Consider the following 22,538-nt stretch of genomic DNA (forward strand, 5'->3'; position numbering starts at 1 on the left):
AGCGCATTGTCTCGCTGTGGCATGCCGATTGGGCTGCACTTCCAGACAACAAGCTTCGGGCCTTGAAAGCTCTACCCATGGCTTGGACGTCCTCCTCACGCCCTTCTCGGCGGGAGGAGGTAGTTTTGGCCCAGTTACGAATTGGCCACTGCCGGTTCAGCCATCGCCATCTGCTGACGGCTGCGCCGGCGCCGTTCTGCCCATGTGGGCAATTGCTGACGGTCCGCCACATTTTAATGTCCTGTCCGAATTTTAACACCCTGCGTCTCGATATTGGCCTGCCATGTACTGTAGAAGCCATTTTAGCGGATGACCCACGAGCAGCTGCTCGCGTTCTTCATTTTATCAATTTGACAACCCTCTCAAAGGACATTTGATTATGTTCTTTTCTTTTTTAATCCTATGCCTGTCAGTATGTCTTTCATCGTGTTTTCCGTTTCGTTGCTGTTTTAAACTTGTGACTCGCGGTGCATTCCTAAAGTAGTCTGGGCGCTAATGACCGTTGACGTTGTGCGCCCTAAAACCACAAAAAAAAAAAAAAAAAAAAAAATCATCAGTATCACAGATCTATTTAGGACTTGGAAGATAATTATGGAAGCAAGTGACAAGTAGAACTTTTGAATTTGTCCAAATAAAAGTAGCATATGCAGTAGTGCACTGTCTGTGTTAGAATTCCATCAGGAAACAATTTAAGATTCCACGAATCTGTTTATCACAGAATATACCCAGCTTGAGGAGAGGTGTTTTTGATTGTGGCCGTGGTAATCTTTCAAAAGCAATGTGCAAATTCTCAAATTTTTAGTGTTCAGCAAATAATGAAACTGTGATTGAATATGTAGATGAGTATTTGTCCAGATTTGCCACTTTTAAGTTATACACGTACCTGATTTATTCATCTCTGGATTATTACTGTAACTGACATAAAGTAATGTAGGACAATATGAGTGAGATCAACAGGTGAGTAGTGGCTGTACACTATCATTTACAAACTAGACTGAATTGAAAATGTGGAGCAAGCTATGCCCTTTTTTTGATCGTAAAAACATCAAATGATGTATCTACCAGAACATACTTTCATTATTAATTGTTTTGAGTACATACATTCCTCACAGTATTTCTATGATTTGTTACCTGAAGAAATTACGAGGTAATAGGAAACAAAATAGCTGGCCAGAACTTAATTTCAGGAGGTGAAATTACAACATTGCCAATAAATGCATGTAAAAGTAGATAAAAAGATTATTCCTAACTTTAGAACTGTAAATTCCTCCTTCCTCAAAAGGAGAATAGATTGGGAAAGAGACTCGGCTCACGTTGGCCTCAGCAGTATGAGAGAGAGAGAGAGAGAGAGAGAGAGAGAGAGAGAGAGAGAGAGAGAGACCCTTGTTGTGGAGGGATGAGGATGATGATGATGATGATGTGAGAGAGGGGGGGGGGGTATTAGCTGAGTAAATAAAGAAATACTAAAAGTCAAGAAAACGTAAATAAATAAGTAGGGGAAAGAGGTGGGAGATTGGTTTGCTTATGGAGATTGAGTCCAGAGGGTTGCAGGATTTGGGGATATGTTGGAAAGTATGTTCTTATCTCAGGAGTGGTGGAAATTGTGTGAATTTTCCCTTTGAATATTAGAAACTGTTATTTGTGCTATTATTCTATGATGCTTCTCAGCACATAAAGGCTTATATATAAAAACAACCTTTCAATTTCAGAGTGTGCTATACAATAATGGGATAGTTGGGTATTAAGAAAAATATTCGTTAGTGGTCAGCTGTGCCTCAGTTGTGCAGGGTTTGTTCACATACAAAAGCCTCAACCTGAGTTGACTTTTATGCACCTACCTTCTCACGGGAACAAAATGGAGCTATCAGTTCCCATAAATACACACTCAGCATTTCATGTGGGCTTTGGGTGCTACTAACACCTATTGCAGCAAGCAAACACTCAGCTCACTTTCAGGCAAGCTATCTATTGATCTTGTGGTCTTCAGTCCAAAGACTGGTTTGATGCAACTGTCCATGCAACTTGACCCTGTGCAAGCCTCATCTCCCAGTAACTACTGCAACCTACATCCTTCTAAAGTTGCTTACTGTACTCATCTCTTGGTCTACTTATACCAATTTTAATTTTACCCCCCCCCCCCTCCCCACCCCCAATCTTCCACACACACATACATTTGAGGCCGCAGAATGTGTCCTACCAACTGATCCCTCCTTCTAATCAGGTTGTGCCACAGATTTCTTTGCTCCTCAGTTCTATTAAGTACCTCCTCTATAGTTACTTGATCTACCATCTAAACATCAGCATTCTTCTGTAACACTACATTTCAGAAACATCTATTCTCTGCTTGTCTAAACAGTTTGTCCATGTTTTACTTCCATATCTGGCTACAATCAGCCAGATCTACTTCTTCAAGTGTCTCATTTCCTAATCTAATTCATTTAGCATTACATGATTTAATTACACTACATTCTATTATTCTCATTTTGCTTTTGTCAGTGTTCCTGTGATATCCTTCTTTAAAGACTCTGTCCATTCCATTCAGCTACTCTTCCAAGGCCTTTGCTGTCTCTGAAAGAATAACAGTGTCATTGACAAGTATCAAAAGTTTTTATTTCTTCTCCTTGGACTTTAATTCCTACTTAAAATTTCTTTTGTTTCCTTTACTACTTGCTCAATGTGCAGATTGAATAACATCGGGGACAGGCTGCAACCCTGTCTCACTCCTTTCTCAACCACTGCCAACCTTTCATGCCCCTCAACTCTTTATAACTGCCATCTGTTGTCACTACAAGTTGTAAGTAGCCTTTCACTTCCTGTATTTTACTCCTGCTATCCTCAGAATCTGAAAGTGTGTGTGTTCCAGTCAACATTGTCAAAAGTGTTGTCTAAGTCTACAAATGCTATAAACATAGGTTTGCTTTTCTTTAACCTATCTTCTATGAAAAGCCGTAGGGTCAGTATGGCCTCGTGTGTTCCTACATTTCTTTGGAATCCAAACTGATATTCCCTGAGGTTGGCTTTTACCAGTTTTTCCATTCTTCTGTAAAGAATTCTTGTTGGTGTTTCGCAGCCATGACTTACTAAACTGATAGTTCAGTAGTATTCACACCTGTCAGCACCTGCTTTCTTTGGAATTGGAGTTAATATATTCTTCTTGAAGTCAAGGGTATTTTGCCTATCTCATAGATCTTGCTCACCAGATGGAAGAGTTTTGTCATGACTGGCTCTCCCAAGGCTGTTAGTAGTTAACAGTATGTTGTCTACTCCTGGAGCCATGTTTTGACTTGGGTCTGTCAGTGCTCTGTCAAATTCTTTATGGAGTGTCATATCTCGCATCCCATATTCATCTACGTTCTCTTCCATTTGTATAAAACTTCCCTTAAGCATATCTCCCTCGTACAGACTCCTTCCACCTCTCCGCTTTCCCTTCTTTGCTCAGGACTGGATTTCCATTTGAGCTCTTGATACTCGTACAGCTGCTTCTCTTTTCTCCAGAAGTCTAATTTTCTTGTAGCTGGTATCTATATTCCCCTAGCGATATATGCTTCTATATTGTTAAATTTGTCCTCTAGCTATTACTGCTTAGTCATTTTACACTTCCTGCCAGTCTCATTTTTTGGACATTTGTATTCCCTTTGGCCTGCTTCATTAGCTGAATTTTTATATTTTCTTCTTTCATCAATTGAATTCAATGTCTCTTGTGTTACCCAGGGATTTCTACCCCCCCCCCTCCTTGTTGTTTTACCTACTTGATCCTCTGCTGGCTTCACTATTTCATCTCTCAAAGCTACTAGTTCTTCTACTGTATTCCTTTCGCCTGTTCTAGTCAACTGTTGCCAAATGCTCCCTCTGAAACTCTAAACAACCTTTGGTTCTTTCAGTTTATTCAGATTCCATCACCTAAATTTCTTACCTTTTTGCAGTTTCTTCAGTTTTAGTCTATAGTTCATAACCCATAAATTGTGGCCAGTCCACATCCACCTCTGGAAATGTCTTACAATGTAAAATCTGGTTTCTAAATCTGTTTTACCATTACACAGGGTGTAATCTATATTTCTGAAACTAATAAACATATACAATGAATTTTGTATTTTGACAAACAAGAAACTCAAAGTTTCAACTTATTTCTCGGAATTGTTCATGCCATCATCTAATGCTCTGTGCTGTAGGAGGATCCAAATCATACCTAGTACAAAAGTCACGCTGAACAGTTATTACTGACTCTCACTGTGCAAAACGTAGAACACACAATGCTTTGTGTTGTCCCAACACCATTTTTACTAGAACTGAACGGGTGCACACTGTTGCTACCTAGTGGGAACCATGTAAAACTCGATAGTTTGCTCTTTTCAACCGTAAGTTGTTCACACGTATCTCAAATAACATGATAGTCAAAATTTTTTAAAAATTGGATGACCCTTTTTGATACACCATGTATAATCAATCTGAAACTTTCCAGTGTCTTCAGGTCTTTTCCGTATGTATAGCCTTCTTTCATGATTCTTAAGCCAAGTGTTAGTGGTGATTAAATTATACCATGTGCAAATTTCTACTAGGTGGCTTCATCTTCCATTCCTTTCCCCCAGTTCATATTCACCTACTATTTTACTTCCCTTATTCTTCCTACTATCAAACTCCAGTCCCCATGAGGATTTGTTAAAACCTTCCAGCATGAGAAATCGACACAGGAGATTGTAAAGCAAGGTCCATTAGAGCCTGGTATTCAAAGACCTCCTGTGGCGGTAGGCCCAGGGAGCATGCTATCCTCCATGGTGCATAAATTAAACAGCAACTGCTTGGAGATCTGTAATTAGGGAGACAGTAGAGTAGTTTAATATGCCATCATCCTTGTGGGTGTCAGTACATTTAGAATCCACTTCCTGTAAACATAACCACAAAGTCCTTCCTGTCCTATGAGTTTCAGTTCCTCTGTGCACTGATTTGATTAAATAAAGTCATCTTCAAACATGAAAATAATGTACTAATAAAGCATGTCACCTGTAGAAATATGTTTTCTAATTATGAAATGAGGGGTGGTTCATGTTGAGATTTATCCTTATATGTATGGAAAATTTTTACAGTTTTGCAGAAATACTGGAATTTGTGAAAAGACTGAGATTGGGGACACTTCTTCATAGCTTGATAGGGATGGACTGAAACAAGGATGATCAAATGAGAACACTGATGTTAAAAGTATTGTGAATAAAGTAAACAGTGATCATGAGAAGACAGTAGGGTTTGTGTTGACAAGGAACACATTGGTGCTTACAGAAGTCATTAAACAAGATGTCATTCACCTAAGAGTATGGTCTTGCATTCTGAATGTATTTAGATATTTCAGATGCAAACATGTCATACCATGGTGAGGTGTAATGTTCTAATATTGGGATAAGAGTTCTGATTACTCATACAGAAAAAATACCGCATTCATCTCAAGAACACTGTTAACTGTATTATTAACCTCTCTATTTGGAGTAAAGAGTATCCCATATACTTGAAGCAGGAAAAGATCCATGAAATTAAAGTTTTGAAAGAAATTGATTATTTGCAGAAGTTAAAGACCTAGAAGGCATCTTTTGCAACTTCATGATAAAGAAAGTCACTCAGAATTACTGTCTACTCAAACTCGGGGACTAACACATGAAGCAGCCTATTTAGTTACAAAGAGGAATCTCCAATCAATCTGTAGTGCCATAGACAGAAGAGTTAAGAGAACTGGTGTTCCAGACAAGTAAGAGCCAAGCAGATCATCCCCACCAGATGCTAGTCCATCTCTTAATAATACAAAACGTGTGGGGAAAATATATCAGTAAAACAGACAATAAGCGTGAAGCTGTCGCACCAATACAGGGTGTGGTAGATAAGTAATGAGACTGGCCGCCGCGCGGCGCCCCAGTCGCTCGCAGGGCGGTCTCCACCTGTACGTCACGTGGTGGGGGATCTGAGCTAACAATAGAACCGGTTCGCAGTCGCGTCGGAGCTCTGGTGCAGTGAGGGTCGAGCTTCGCGTATTACGTTGTTTGTGTGCCCGTGACACTTGTGAAAACGCTGAAGATGGATCGCTCGATAGAACAGCGGTATGCAATCAAATTTTGCTTTCGCTTGGGCAAGACTGCTTCGGAAACTTTTGCTATGATTACGGAGGCCTACAAAGAAGACTCCCTATCAAGAGCTCAAGTGTTCCGGTGGTTTAATGAATTTAAAAACGGGAGGGAATCCGTTGAAGACATGGAACGATCTGGACGCCCTTCAACGAGTCGTGTGGATGAAACGGTGGCCAAAGTGAAAGAACTCCTGGACTCCGACCGTCGTTTAAGTCTGAAAATGATCGCCGATGAGGTCTCCGTGAATAAATTTACGGTTCAGCAAATTGTTACGCAAGATTTGATGATGAGGAAAGTTTGCGCAAAATTGGTTCCCCGAGTGCTCACCGCCGAACAAAAGCAACAACGAGTGGACGTTTGCCATGAGATGTTGAATGATTTGGAAAATAATCCACACTTTTTAGACAACGTAGTAACAGGCGACGAATCGTGGACATTCCAGTACGACCCGGAGACGAAAGCCCAGAGCTCGGAGTGGCACACACCGGCATCCCCGCGGCCGAAGAAAGCAAGAATGTCAAAGTCCCGCATCAAGACAATGCTGATTGTGTTTTTCGACAAGCGGGGGTTAATTCACAAAGAGTTTGTCCCTCAGGGGAAGACTGTCAATGCCGAATTCTACAAAGAAGTCCTTCAGCGATTGCACAGAGCCGTCAAACGGAAGCGACAGGACCTTGCTCAACGCTGGCGTCTCCACCATGACAACGCTCCGGCGCACACAGCGTTCCTCGTGACCTCGTACTTGACCCGAATTGGAGTTGAAGTTTTGCCACAGCCACCATACAGCCCTGACTTGAGTCCTCCTGATTTCTTCCTATTTCCGAAGGTCAAAAGATGCCTGAAGGGTCATCGTTTCGACGATATTCCGAACATCCAACGTGCTGTCACGAAGGCACTAACTGGGATAACTCAAACGGACTGCAGTGGGGCCTATGAAGCTTGGGAAACGCGCTGGCAACGTTGTGTCGACGCCCAAGGCGAGTACTTTGAAGAATATTAACGTTTTGTACAAATTGGATCAATAAATTTGTTTTTCTAGACTGAGTCTCATTACTTATCTACCACACCCTGTACAAAGTGCATATATGTGATGGATAAGATCACGCACTTTCATTGCAATGGAAGTGGCACATCAAAGAGGGCTCCTATACTGCAGTAAAACATCAGTGTATTCTGGACTCGAGCAGAGGAACCGAAACTCATTGGACAGTAAGGATTGTTGTGGTTACATTCACAGGAAGTGCATTCTCAATTTACTGACACCCACGAGGATGAGGACATACTAAATTACTCTGCTGTCTCCTTATTTACAGATCTCCAAGCAGTCACTGTTTAATTTATGCACCATGGAGGATAACATGATCCCTGTGCCTACTGCCACAAGAGGCCTTAGAATACCAGGCTCTCACGAATCTTGCTTTACGTTCTGTCCATTTGTTGCGCTGGAAGGTGTAACACGTGCCATGTGCTATGAGGTTCACCATCAGCTTGCCTGAAGTGTAGACATGCAAAGAGCCTTGGATGACTCAGGAAGTGTGTGTCCTAAACACTGACAGCTACACTTATTTCAACGTTGCTACGGTGTTAGCCTCTGCCACATCCTCTTTCTGCTCTCAGACTTGTAGGAAATTAGTAGACTTCATTTTATTGACTACTACTAACTGTAGGTCCATGTACCAGACAGAGCAGTCCCTGAGAGACAGCCATCAAGTAAGATTACCACCAGTGTAGAATGTAAACTATATAGCCAAATAGATGTTTTACTACATCAAGCAGACTACCAGGACTGGTTAAATCACACAAAAAAAGTGATACACTATGTTGCTGACTTACCCGTCTCAAGCTTTCAGGTCATTTTAGGAGGCAGTGTATCTCTTCGAGGAGTAACAAGTGTCAGTTTTCATGGACCACTGCCCAGTAATGATTCAGATCACAAAAAAAGGCCATAGTGAATGTTGCTAAACTCAGTCAACCATTCCACCAGCTCAAATGAATAAATGTTTCTGATTAAGAAATTGCAGCAGCTTAGCAGCTGGATTGAGGTTGGTGTATTTTGAAACAGAACATGAAGACATTGCCCAGACATTGGTGGAGCACTTTGTGATGGCTACTGCTATTGCCAGTTAGGATGCAAGATGCAAAGTTCTGTCCCTGTTATGCACCATGGAGGGAAGTGAGTTGAACTTATGATCCATCACTGGAGAGACTTATAAATACCCAACCTTCATTTGCACTTCAGCACTGTCTCAGGCTTGTGACACCCCACCATGTCACAAGTGAAAACAGTACAGCATGCACTTTCGTTGCAATGGAAGTGGCACATCAAAGAGGGTCTTCTGGGTCTTCAAAATCAGCAAATTGAATCACAGAAAAGTAGCTCAAGAATTTTTTTAAGTGCAGTGTGGCAGACTAAGCAATTTACAGCTTGTGGAGGGATGCAAGTCTGGTCTCATCTTCAAAATAAATAATCATCATACATGCTCCAGTAGTTCAAGAAGCATTGCGTTAACAAACTGTGTAGGACAGAAGTTGGAGTGAACGATCAACCATTGCACAATCTGGATACTAGAGCTCAGGAAGCTGCGTAGCCTCTCTTGTTGTTGATTCAGGAGGGATTGATTTGCTGTCAACAACCTGAGCCCGTTGAATGTAGCTACATTGTAGGCTTTCCAGACAAGTTGGCATCACCGGGCGAGGTGGCGCAGTGGTTAGCACACTGGACTCGCATTCGGGAGGACGACAGTTCAATCCTGTCTCTGGCCATCCTGATTTAGGTTTTCCGTGATTTCCCTAAATCGTTTCAGGCAAATGCCGGGATGGTTCCTTTGAAAGGGCACGGCCGATTTCCTTTCCACTCCTTCCCTAACCCGAGCTTGCGCTCCGTCTCTAATGACCTCGTTGTCGACGGGACATTAAACACTAACCACCACCACAAGTTGGCATCTAATTGGCATTTAATCAGACATCATCAAAGCTGTAAGTCATCACATGGAGGTTTGGGCTTCTGTGGATGCACGCTCATATCTGCACTGTCTATCTTATCTCGAAAAGGTTTGTCAGATACTGAATTAGTGAAGTTCTGCCCAAAAGATTTGTGTAAGAGAATTATTGCTTTCATCCCCTGCGGGTCTGGGGGTTAGAATAGTCCTGTGGTATTCCTCCCTGTCGCAAGAGGCACTAAAAGGAGTCTCAAACATTTCAGGTTTTATGTGATGGTCCCCTGTAGGGTTTGACCTCCATTTTTCAAAATTTTCCCTAAGAGAGAGCCAATTGGGGAAGGGTGTCTTACATGGTGCATAGTGTCCATTGTGCACTGAGACCTCGCACATCCTTCGCCGACGTGGATCTGCACTTCCGCTCATTCTCAAGCTGTTGGGTGAGGTTACCCTCCTGGGTGCATTTTCCTCCATCCTCTTTGCAGTATCACTTTTTGCACTGTTGACGATAATGGACTTCTTAGATCGTTTGCGCCTGATATCCAGCACGGTAGCCAGTCTGTTGTTGTGGGGCCGCCATGTACCCAGTTGATTGTAGCCCCCCTGACCGCACAGGGATTGCTCTGCTGATGCCTGCACCATTAACTCCTCACGTATGCCAAGGAGTAGATTCCCGTCACCCTGGGGCATCAGGGCTCCCGGCAATGGCCATCCTGCCAGGTGGCCGTTGCTGCGGCTGGGTGGTGCCTGTGGGGAGGGCCCCTGGTTGGAGTGGGTGGCATCAGGGCGCATGACACACCGTGAAGCGTAGCATGTCATCTCTTGCTGGTGGTCAAACACCTGCCGTCTCTAAGTGGTCAGGGTGTAATTTCAATGCTAAGAAATACGACCCCCAAATCGTCCGCCTCCCAGCCCCCCCTCCATACCCCCACCGTCCCATGGCTACACCATGGGAGGAATGCCAGGCTAAGGATGGCAGCAAAGCTTATTCACCCTGGCACCTTGTATGTACAAGAGTTAATGGGTAATGTTTCTTGTCAGTGAAATCCCAGTTTTTTGTGGAGCATTTAGAGGACAAATTTGGGGAGGTGGAGAGCTTGTCCAAAATGCGGTCAGGGTCGGTATAGGTCAAAACAGCATCCCCTGCCTGGTCATGGGCACTACTCACCTGTGACAAGCTGGGGGATATTTCTGTTTCCATCATGCCCCATAGGAGCGTAAATATGGTCCAGGGTATCATATTTCACAGGGACCTTCTTCTGCAGTCTGATGATGAGCTGAATGCCAGTTCAGAGCAGGTGTCCATGTTGTATGGTGTGGCCACCAGGGTCCAAGGGATAATCAGGTTGCCACTGGTGCTTTCATCTTGGCCTTCGAGAGTGACACATTACCCAAGAAGGTCGAGGTGATGGTCTGCTGCTGTGATGTAAAGCCATATATCCCTCCCTGGATGCGGTGCTTGTGCTGGAAGTTGAGCCATATGTCCTCTTGCTGTATTTCCAGCGTCACCTGTCGGGACTGTGGACATCCTTCAGAACCCAATACTCCCTGTGCCCTGCCTCCCATCTGTTTCAGTTGCTGTTGCTTCTGCACAACCTACTTAAGGAGCAGCCCCCCCCCCCTCCCCCCCACCCCACCCACCAACGGGGATGTCAGTCCCCACTTCTCAGCTGGAGAAGCGTAAGTAGCTGATCGTAGGTCTGCATGGTCCTCCTCAGTCTCTGAGACTGAATCAGTGTAGTCCTCCCAGCCGGACAAACCTAAGAAGCAGCAAGAGAAACCTAAAAAGAAAGACCCCCAAGTACCTAGACACTGCGGTGGCACCCACACCACCACTACCTACAAGCTCTGTGCCTGAAGATGAAATGGAGATTCTGGCGTCTGCTGAGGACCTAGATCTCGCTGGGCCCTCAGACACAATGGATGTTGATCACACATGTACTCATCTTGTGGCAGCAGGTGGCCCTGAAGCATAGACTGCCTCATAGTGTTTCATGCCTTCCCAGTCTCACAATCACGTAATCCTCCAGTGGAATTGTGGCAATTTTTTCCACCACCTGGTTGAGCTACAGCAACTGTTAAGCTTTACACCTGCTTTCTGCATTGACCTCTGGGAAACCTGTTTCCCGGCAATGCAGATCCCTGCCCTCCGCGGCTATAAGGGATATTACAAAAACCGTAGCACCTATAATAGTGTGTCAGGTGGAGTTTGTGTCTAATTCCTGAACTCTGTATGCAGTGAACCTGTGCCCCTTCAAAACCCATCTTGAAGCTGTGGCTGTCAGGAAATAACTGGCTGCAATGTATATCTTCCTCCAGATGGTGCAGTACCCAGAACATATTGGCTGCACTGATTGATCAACGCCCTAAACCTTTCCTACTTTGGGGAGATTTTAATGCACGTAACCCATTGTGGGGTGGTGCCGTGTTTCCTGACCAAGGTAGGGAAGTCAAAAATTTACTGTCACAACTCCATCTCCACCTCTGCCTCTTAAATACAGGTCCCCCCCCACCACCACATTTAAGTGTGGCATGTGACACATATTCGGCCATTGATCTCTCGGTTTGCAGTCCTGACCTTCTCCCATCTATCCACTGGAGAGCACATGACGACCTGTGTGGTAGTGACCACTTCCCCACCTTCCTGTCACTCTCCCGGCATCATGCCCATGGACGCCTACCCTGATGGGCTTTAAACAAGGCAGACTGGCAAGCCTTCACCTCTGCTGTCACCGCTGAATCTCCCCCGCACAATGCCATCGATGTTGTCATTGAGCAGGTGACTACATAGATCGTTTCTGCAGCAGAAAACACGATCCCTCATTCTTTAGGGTGCCCCCGGCAAAAGACAGTCCTTTGGTGGTCGCTTGAAGTCACTGAGGCAATTACAGAGCATGGGCAAGTTCTACAGTACCCATCCCTAGAGCACCTTATAGCCTTTAAGCAGCTCCATGCCTGTGTTCGCCAGCATATAAAACAACAGAAACAGGAGTGTTGGGAGTGGTAAGTGTCGACCATTGGGTGCCATACGTCACCTTCCCAAGTCTGGACAAAAGGGTACCAGACCTGATCAGGTGTCCCTGGCATTAACATCAATGGCGTGCTCTGTACCGATGAAAATGCAATTGCCGAGCTCTTTGCTGAGCACTGTGCTGTAGCCTCTGCGTCGGAGAACTACCCCCAAGCCTTTCGCACCCTTAAATGGCGGGTGGAAAGGAAAGTCCTCTCATTCATTATAGGCCACAGTGAACCTTATAACGCCCCATTTACAGAGTGGGAGCTCCTCAGCGCCCTTGCACAATGCCCCGACACAGCTCCTGGGCTGGATCGGATCCACAGTCAAATGATTAAACATATCTTGTCTGACTGCAGGTGACATCTCCTCATCTTCAATTGGATCTGGTGCGATGGTGTCTTTCCATCGCAATGGTGGGAGAGCACCATCATTCCGGTGCTCAAAATCGGTCAAAACCCGCTTGATGTGGATAGCTACTGGCCCATCAGCCTCACCTACTTTCTTGGTAAGCTGCTGGAATGTATGGTGTGTCGGAGGTTGGGTTTTGTCCTTGAGTCATGTGGCCTTCTGGCTCCATGTTAGGGCGGCTGGCACTAGGGTCAGTCTACCACTGATAATCTTATGTCCCTTGAGTCTGCCATCCGAACAGCCTTTTCCAGATGCCAACATCTGTTTTCCGTCTTTTTTGACTTACGTAAAGCATATTACACGACCTGGTGACATCATATCCTTGCCACATTGTATGAGTGAGGTCTCCAGGACCAGCTCCTGATTTTTATCCAAAAATTCCTGTTGATCCATACTTTGTGTCGAAGTTGGTGACTCCCATAGTTCACCCTGTATTCAGGAGAATGGTATTCTGCAGGGCTCTGTATTGAGTGTCTCTATTGTTAGTGGCTCTTAATGGTCTAGCAGCAACTCTAGGGCCGTTGGTCTCACCTTCTCTATATGTGGATGACTTCTGCATTTCGTACTGCTCCTCCAGTACTGGTGTTGATGAGCAGTGCCTACAGGGAGCCATTAACAAGGGGCTGTCATGGGCTTCCAGTTTTCAGCCGCAAAGTTGTGTGCCATGCATTTCTGTCAGCGTCACACTGTTCATCCAGAACCAGAACTTTACTTTAATGACAATCCACTCACTGTAGTGGAACATATCGATTCTTAGAAGTGGTTTTTGACGTCCGATTGACTTGGCTACTTCACCTTCATCAGCTTAAGCAGAAGTGCTGGCAGCACCTCAATGCCCTCCGCTGCCTGAGCAACACCAACTGGGGTGCTGATCGCTCCATGCTGCTGCAGCTCTACAGAGCACTTGTTCAACACCACCTTTGCTATGGGAGTCTGGTTTACGGTTTGGCAATGCCCTCAGCATTGCATTTACTTGACTCAGTACACCACTGTGGCATTCGCCTAGCAGTGGGAGCTTTTAGAACGAGTCCGGTGACTAGTGTCCTGGTGGAGGCTGGAGTCCCTCCATTGAAGGATAGGCATGCACAACTGCTCGCCTGTTACGTTGCACATGTTCTTAATTCTCCTGCGCATCCGAATTACCATCTCCTTTTCCCAACCATGGTGGTTCATTTCCTGCATTGGCAGCCCAGGTCAGTGCTTACAATTGTGGTTCCCGTCCGGTCCCTTCTGTCTGGACTGGAGTCCTTCACGTTACCAACTCTCCTCGAGGTCCATTCAAGTACACCTCCATGGTGTACACCTAGGCTGCAGATTCTTCTGCACCTTTTGCATGGCCCTAAGGACTCCATTAAACCTGCGGCTCTCCACTATCACGTCATCTCGATTCTCGACATGTACCAGGGCCATGAAGTGGTTTACACAGACGGCTCGATGGCTGATGTTCACGTAGGCTTCGCGTATGTTCATGGATGACATATTGAACAGCACCCCTTGCCAGATGGCTGCAGTGTTTTCACTGCAGAGCTGGTGACCATATCTCGTGCTCTTGGGAATATCCGCTCATGCCCTGGCGAGTCATTTCTCTTGTGTACTGACTCCTTGAGCAGCCTACAAGCTACTGACCAGTGCTACCCTCGCCATCCTTTGGTTGCATCCATTTAGGAGTCCATCTATGCCCTGGAACAGTCCTGTCATTCAGTGGTGCTTGTGTGGTCCCCAGGACACGTCGGAATCCCAGGCAACGAATGTGCCGACAGGCTGGCCAAACTGGCTACGTGGAAACTGCTTCTGGAAATGGGCATCTCTGAAACTGACCTGCATTGTCTCTTATGCCGCAAGGTTTTTCGGCTTTGGGTGACAGAGTGGCGTAGCAGTATGCACAACAAACTGAGTGTGTTATTAAGGAGACGACAAATGTGTGGAAGTCTTCGATGCGGTCCTCTTGCAGGGACTTAGTTGTCCTCTGCCGGCTCTGCATTGGCCATACGTGGCTAACACATGGTTACCTCCTCCATCGTGAAGACCCACCTCGGTGTCACTGTGGTTCACAAATGACAGTTGTTCACATCTAGCTGAATTGCCCACTTTCTGCCGCTCTGCAGTGGACTTTTGACTTTCCCAGCACCCTACCTTCGGTGTTGGGCGATAGTGCCTCAACAGCATCTTTAGTTTTAAGTTTTATTCGTGAGGGTGGATTTTACCATTTGATCTAAGTTTTAGTGCATGTCCTTTGTCCCTCTGTGTCATCCACCCTAGTGCTTTATGGGTGGAGGTTTTAATGTGTTGCAGAGTGGCTGGCATGTCCCTTTTATTCTCATGGTCAGCCAGCCTGGGTAATCTGCTCTCTTTGTTTTGATCTCTTCTACACGTTTCTTGCATCTCCCTGTGGCTTTCTTCTCTGATTTTGTCCATTTTAGTGTTTACAAAATTGTTAAGGCTTTCGTGGCCACTTGTTGACAAACTGCCTATTGGCTTCTGTCTCGGGTTCTTCAGCCGACGTTCATCTAATGATTTTTCTGACGTTTCGCCAGAACGAGTGGCTGGCATTGTCAAAGCTTCACCCTCCATTGCCGGTGGTGAACTGGAGCCGAGCTCGTGGCTGAAGACTATATGTACCCGGCGCGCCAACGTCAGAGGGCTTCTCCGCGCTCATTTCTGGTGCGGTTCTCCTCTTGCTACCTGCGACGGTCGTTCGCTGCAGTACGGGCAGCCAGGATCCCTTTACCTTAAGGCTTTCCTCTTTCTTGTTCAAACTGTTCGCGTGTTTTTGTATTTCTACAGCTTCTCTGAACAAGCGCGTGTGATAGCGCTTCTCTACAGCCAGAACTTCCGTGTCGGCAAATTTTATTACGTGGTCGGTCTCATTCAGTGCGTGCTCTCCCACGGCCGATATCTCCACCTGCCCCAACCTGCAATATCGCTTATGCTCTTTGATCCTGGTGTTGATGGATCGTCCAGTCATTCCGACATAAACTTTTCCACATGGGCATGGTATACGGTATATTCCCGACATTGCAAGTGGTTGTCTTTCTCCTTCGCCGATCTAAGATACTCTTTGATCTTCCTTGTTGGTTTGAAAATCGTCTTTACGCCATGTTTGCGCAATATACGGCCGATTCTGTCCGTCACTCTGGATTGTATGGCAGAAAGGCCGTACCCGACATTTCTTTTCTGGTTCCTTACTTCGCCGAGTGTTTGGCTCTGTTACACTCTCTCCCTCAGCCCCCCCTCTCTCCCCCTCGGCCCCCCCTCTCTCCCCCTCGGCCCCCCCTCTCTCCCCCTCGACCCCCCTCTCTCCCCCTCGCCCCCCTCTCTCTCCCTCGGCCCCCCCCATCTCTCTCTCTCTCTCTCCCTCGGCCCCCCCCCCATCTCTCTCTCTCTCTCTCTCTCCCTCGACCCCCCCATCTCTCTCTCTCTCTCTCTCTCTCTCTCTCTCTCTCCCTCGACCCCCCCATCTCTCTCTCTCTCTCTCCTTGCCCCCCCCCCCCCATCTCTCTCTCTCTCTCTCTCTCTCTCTCTCTCTCTCTCTCTCTCTCCCCCTCGCCCCCACCCCATCTCTCTCTCTCCCTCGGCCCCCCCCATCTCTCTCTCCCTCGGCCCCCCCCCATCTCTCTCTCTCCCTCGGCCCCCCCCCATCTCTCTCTCCCTCGGCCCCCCCCCCCCATCTCTCTCTCCCTCGGCCCCCCCATCTCTCTCTCCCTCGCCCCCCCCATCTCTCTCTCCCTCGGCCCCCCCCCATCTCTCTCTCCCTCGGCCCCCGCCATCTCTCTCTCCCTGGGCTCCCCCCCATCTCTCTCTCCCTCGCCCCCCCCATCTCTCTCTCCCTGGGCTCCCCCCCATCTCTCTCTCCCTCCCCCCCCATCTCTTTCTCCCTCGCCCCCCCCATCTCTTTCTCCCTCGCCCCCCCCCCCATCTCTCTCTCCCTCAGCCCCCCTCCCCCCCAATCTCTCTTTCCCTCAGCACCTTAACAACTTCCGGTAAGCCAGATTCTTTGAGAAGCAGCATACTCTTCCATTCCACCCTCTTGGTAGAACCAGTGTCAATCATCTTCCAGTACACACAGTTTTCTAGCATGCACTGGGACTTCACAATGTATTCCTGGTGAGATGGGACCACAATTGTATTGCCTTTGTTGGTTGGCAATACCACAATATCTGGATCTTCTCTCATTTCCTGTGTGACTGCCATCTCCCAGCTAGAGACATTCTGTTTTGTAGGTTTTGTCCATGTGAGAGCACAAGAGGTTTCATGACATAATTCTTCAACTTCTTGTAATGGAAGTCATGCAGCTGCCTGTTTCACTGTGGTGATGACATCAAGGGTAGGTGCAGATTTAGGAGTGGGTTCAAAATTGAGTCCTATCATGAGAACTGAAATGATGTCCCCATCCGGTAGCTTGGCTGTGAGATTGATAACCTTTAAGGGAGCATCAGAAGGTTGTTTCTCTCCTATATGCTCAAATTTTGATGTTCGATGTGTTAAGGCCTTTGTGTAAAGTCTGCTGGGACTCGTGACACCATCAGTCTGCTTCCTCATCCAGGAAATGAACCAGTTGGCAGCCGTAGATCTAATTTGACTAGTTCTTTGTTGATAGGGAATAAAGAAAACCAAATAATGTAGAGTATATTTCATGCCCTTTAGGTGCAATAAAACCAGCATGCAGTTCATTTGTCTTTTCAGATACTATTGAGTAGTTTCAGATCTTTTGATAACAAATAACGAACTAAATCGACAGCTGGAAAGAAAACACCCTTATATGATGCAACTTACCAAACGAAAGCGTTGGCATGTTGAAAAAAAAAAAAAAAAAAAAAATTCAAGTTTTCGCAACCAACGGTTGCTTCGTCAGGAAAGAGGGAAGGAGAGGGAAAGACGAAAGGATGTGGGTTTTAAGGGAGAGGGTAAGGAGTCATTCCAATCCCGGGAACGGAAAGACTTACCTTAGGGGGAAAAAAAGGACAGGTATACACTCTCTCTCTCTCTCTCGCACGCACGCACGCACACACACACACACACACACACACACACACACACACACACACACACACATCCATCCGCACATATACAGACACAAGCTAGCCTACCTCAACCCTCTTGACTTTCATTTATGGGGGCATTTGAAAGCTCTTGTCTGCGCAACCCCGGTACCAAATGTAGAGACTCCTCATGCTAGTATTGTGGACGGTTGTGATACAATACGCCATTCTCCAGGGCATCAGTGTTTCCATGCGACGGAGGGTGGATGCATGTATCCTCGCTAATGGAGGACATTTTGAACGTTTCCTGTAACAAAGTGTTTGAAGTCACGCTGTTACGTTCTGTTGCTGTTTCCATTCCATGATTAATGTGATTTGAAGAGAAGTAATAAAATGAGCTCTAACACGGAAAGTAAGCATTTCTGGACACATGTCCACATACATATTTTATTTCTTTGTGTGTGAGGAATGTTTCCTGAAAGTTTGGCCGTACCTTTTTGTAACACCCTGTATAAATGTAGAAGGGAAATTTTTAAACCTAAAATTGGAATTAATGTTTTCAGCATAAGGAAAGGCCATAATAACAGCATCATCATTTTACAGAATGATTTCCTGTGCTATGCATTAAATATTTTCCTGTACTGAGCAGCTCAATGGATAACACATGTACTTTCTTTAAAACAGCACCAGAAGCATCTAACATTTTAACTGGCAAGTTGAAGTTCCCACCTTCAATTGCGAACAAACCAGCACCAGCCCCAGCAAGAGCAATGGATTCTGAAAATATTCACTGATTAAAAAATTCATTCACATAATTAGACTGAAAAGTATATAAGAGCTATAAAGGACCACATTTATTCAAAGGAAGGACATAATACTATATTGTAATTTCTTTCCTGAACATAATTTAATTCCACCGAGTTTAATTCAAGCCCTTTGCGTGAGTCATGAAATACAAAAACACACAAACTAACAGCGGTTAATTCATATAATAAAACCATCTATACCTTAAGAGCTGTTACATAAATAAATTAAATGCAATGCATTCTCTCTTAGCAAACAGTAGCCCCAGTGGAGCAGCATGTCCAGTCTTGCCATGCTGTGATCCAGCAGCCCCTAATTATTCAGTTCATCAGCACACTTGATGATGTCAATATGACCAGTTGCCGAACTATTGGACACTGACATTCAGATGTTCACCCATGAACTATTTCTTTATGAATTGTGCTGGGAGAAGCTGAAGTATCACAAGTCTATATATTGTTAATTGTAAGAAAATCTTATGACATATATACCATGACTCTGTGTTATCATGAATTCAAGTAATAATAAATAATCATGTTCTACATGTGTACATCACAGAAGATTATGTAGCTCACAGAGTTTTTATTATGGAAATTGGGTCATTAGTTCATCTTAATTGCCTTTGGGAGTTGTTAATTTTGGCACACTTAGAATTTCAAAGCTAAATCAGTTTAAAAGTTTTTTTGTCCATGTGACATTATGTAAGGTGCTGTGTTCAAACAGCCAGTGGAAGTTATCAGAGAAACTGTTTGCCATGTATGCTGCTGGGAAACCAGCAAGGTTACATATCTGGACTATCAGCTCCTTTTTATGCCAGCCACTGCAGATATCTATAAAGCTCTGCCCATAGTTTACATATGGCTGCCTTGTTATTAGCTGTCATTTGCAATGTCTTCCATCTGTTTCTGATGTCAACTCTTCAGCTTGGCCACTCAGGACTCTGTCGATATGACCACGCCACAGTTCATTGACATCTTAGCCAGTGCTGTTCCCCTTGTATGTGAAGGATTTTCCAATATTTTGTTCCTCTTCCAACTCTCAGGCTTCAGCTTGTCAGTTACATCTCTCATTTTAAAACAGTTGGTAAGGGTGTTTTTGGGCATCGTACTTGACTCAGCTAATTGATATCTTGAAGGCACTGAATGTTGTGAAGTGGCTAAGTCATAGGTCTCATGGTTTACATGCTCCACTTTTTATGAAACTCTTGTACAAGCCCAGTAACATTTTTGATAATGCATGATTTATGATTCATGAAGATGTACATGTCATTAAGACTGTTAGCACTAATCATTTTGGTGGAAGTATCTTGGTCTGTATGCAGGTGTATGAAAGTTGCTACTTACTGTTTGGTGGTAGCTCCTCGTGCTATGGTTTGATGGCTGCTCCTCATGCTATGTTGGATGTGCGCTGTCTTGCTGTCAAGGATCTTTGGTATTACAAATCATTGCTTGCACTGCTATGGAATCAGTTTGTATAAGTCATCACAAACAACAAAGCCATTTGAAGTCTGTACAAAGCACAACCTTAGTATGAATTTGTACCAATCATAACTGAGGACGGAATCAAATTCTGTCCTCATTACAGAAGAGCCACAGAATTATTTTAGTTACTGAAGTAAAGGAGTAGGAGTACTTCTGGAAACATTCGTAGTTCAATAAATTGGGACATTTAATATGCACTGCAACTATGTGGTAATAGCTACAGATGGGGTCAGTCAGAAGGACATTCCTGTCTGCCCTCAATATGTTTCCACAGAATCTGTTTACTGAATGATTTTACAGTGTGTGATGGAGTGTTAATTGTGAACTTGACGTCCGGGGAGCAGGTGAGACATAATTGTATTGTAAACTTTAATTACTGTTCAGTTTGTACAACATACACAAGTCTAGAACATCCAGGACTACACTTCCTATCTAACAAGGCTGGCTAAGAAGGTGTCATTTTTGCTGGTAAAGTAAGCTTTTCAACCATACTGTTCTTCCTTTTGGCCACCTAGACAAGATGTCTGGTCTACTTCTCAAATGATTCAGGCAGCCACTTTTTCCTCAGCTGTCATTTTAGTCTTCCTTGTGTTTTGTTAAAATTTTATACCTCTGTATATTAGTTGTTTGTTTGCTTGATTGATTGGTGGATTGAGAGAGTAAGAGTGGAAATGGAAGGCAGTGTTCACAGTTTTTAACTGAGTTCATACTTTATGATTAAAGGGTTTGGTATATTTGTCACATCAATCTCAAATCATTTAGCGAGGCTGCTGATAATCTCAGTGCTGTGAGACATTGTAAACATTCCACTTATGCAGTGGAGGAGATTAATTTGCACTTGTTTCAAAAGGACTGCAGTTCTCAGGTTGCAAGTCTTGTACTGTTTTTTCCACTCAGTGATTCCTGTCTTCAGAATTTGATACTTTTTTGTAATAACTCATACCCATTATTTTAGGAATGTTCGCAAAGCACCAGTTCCTAAGATTTTTCAGTGGTGATACTCCTAAAGGTTTAGATTTTTAGTCAAACCTAGTAATCTCCTAGAGAAGAATTCTGTGTATGGTTATCAACTTATTGTTAGATTGATCACTGAAACATGCTGAGCCACTGTTTGCACTTCAGAAACCTAAATTTATCCATAAGATTTTTATTGCTTGTGACATGTTTTATACCTACCGTGCTGTGAATTTCCTGCAGATTAGATTAGATTAGATTAGTTTTTTGTTCCATAGATCCATGCTGAGGAGATCCTCGTGGATGTGGAACACGTCAATTTTTTTTTTTTTTTTACTTATAGTACTTTTTACTAATAGGATGAATATATACAATACATCATTTGTCTCTATTAAAAAATTTGTCAATGGAGTAGAAGGAGTTGGCCACTAGTAAGTCTTTCAGGCTCCTTTTAAATTGATCTTTATTTGTAACTAAATGTTTTATGTTTGCTGGCAAATTATTGAAGATGGGTGTTCCTGAGTAGTGGACCCCTTTTTGAACTAAAGTAAGTGCTTTTAAATCCTTGTGTAGATCATTTTTGTTCCTGGTATTGTATGTATGAACTGAGCTGTTTGTTCGGAAAAGAGATATATTATTTAGGACAAATTTCATTAATGAGTAAATATACTGAGAGGCAGTAGTTAGTATACCCAGTAGTTAGTATACCCAGTTCTTTGAAGAGGTTTCTACAGGATGTCCGTGAATTTACTCCACGCTTTTGGACTCTGAAAACTTTTGTTTGACTTGAAGAGTTACCCCAAAATATTATACCATATGACATTATGGAATGAAAGTAGGCAAAGTATGCAAGCTTTTTCATTTTTATGTCGTCTATGTCTGCTAACACTCGAATTGCAAATACAGATTTGTTAAGGCGTTTCTGCAGTTGTGTGGTGTGCTCTTCCCAACTGAATTTATTATCAAGTTGTAATCCCAGGAATTTAAGACTGTCAACCTCTTCTATCTGCTCTTCTTCATATTTTATGCATATGCTGGGTGGAAACCTCTTACAGGTTCTGAATTGCATATAGTGAGTCTTTTCGAAGTTTAATGTCAGTGAGTTGGCTTTAAACCATTTATTAATATCCATGAAAATATCGTTAGCAGATCTTTCTAGAACTACACTTGACATACTATTTATTGCAATACTTGTGTCATCTGCAAACAAAGCGAACTCTGCTTCTGGCAGTGTAACTGATGAGAGATCATTAATGTATACAAGAAAAAGCAATGGCCCTAAGATGGATCCTTGTGGGACACCACATGTAATTTCTTCCCATTCTGATGTTGACTGATGACTTAATTCACTAGTCCCTTGCACTGACACCCTTTGTTTCCTGTTAGTGAGGTATGACTTGAACCATTTTGCAGCACTGCCCGTGACACCATAGAATTCTAGTTTACTTAAAAGGATGTTGTGGTTCACACATTCAAATGCCTTTGACAAATCACAGAAGATACCTGCTGCTTGTAATTTGTTATTTAATGAATTAAGTACATTTTCACTATAGGTGTAAATAGCCTTCTCGAAATCAGAACCCTTCAGAAATCCAAACTGTGCTCTTGATAATATGTTATTTGTGGTCACATTGTTGAGCAGTTGCCTGTACATTACTTTTTCTAAAATTTTTGAGAATGCTGGCAAAAGTGAAATCGGTCTGTAGTTTGATGGTATCTCTTTATCCCCTTTCTTGAATAGAGGCTTAACATCTGCATATTTTAGCCAGTCAGGAAATGTCCCAGTTATAAATGACTGGTTACACAAGTAACTTAGAATTGTACTAAACTCACAAGAACATGCCTTAATTAACTTT

The 22,538-nt window shown here is 44.1% G+C and overlaps 1 protein-coding gene and 1 non-coding gene across 3 annotated transcripts in view; both read left to right on the plus strand.

Annotated features, from left to right (window-relative positions):
* LOC126236190 (Golgi-specific brefeldin A-resistance guanine nucleotide exchange factor 1) overlaps nt 1-22,538 on the plus strand; it is a 321,970-nt gene that overhangs the window by 55,811 nt on the left and 243,621 nt on the right. The window lies entirely within an intron of this gene.
* On the plus strand, nt 8,795-8,867 carry Trnaa-cgc (transfer RNA alanine (anticodon CGC)). The gene has a single exon. It is a non-coding gene; the product is annotated as a tRNA-Ala (tRNA).

This window comes from Schistocerca nitens, chromosome 2 (assembly GCF_023898315.1).
Source record: "Schistocerca nitens isolate TAMUIC-IGC-003100 chromosome 2, iqSchNite1.1, whole genome shotgun sequence".
NCBI lineage: Eukaryota > Metazoa > Arthropoda > Insecta > Orthoptera > Acrididae > Schistocerca > Schistocerca nitens.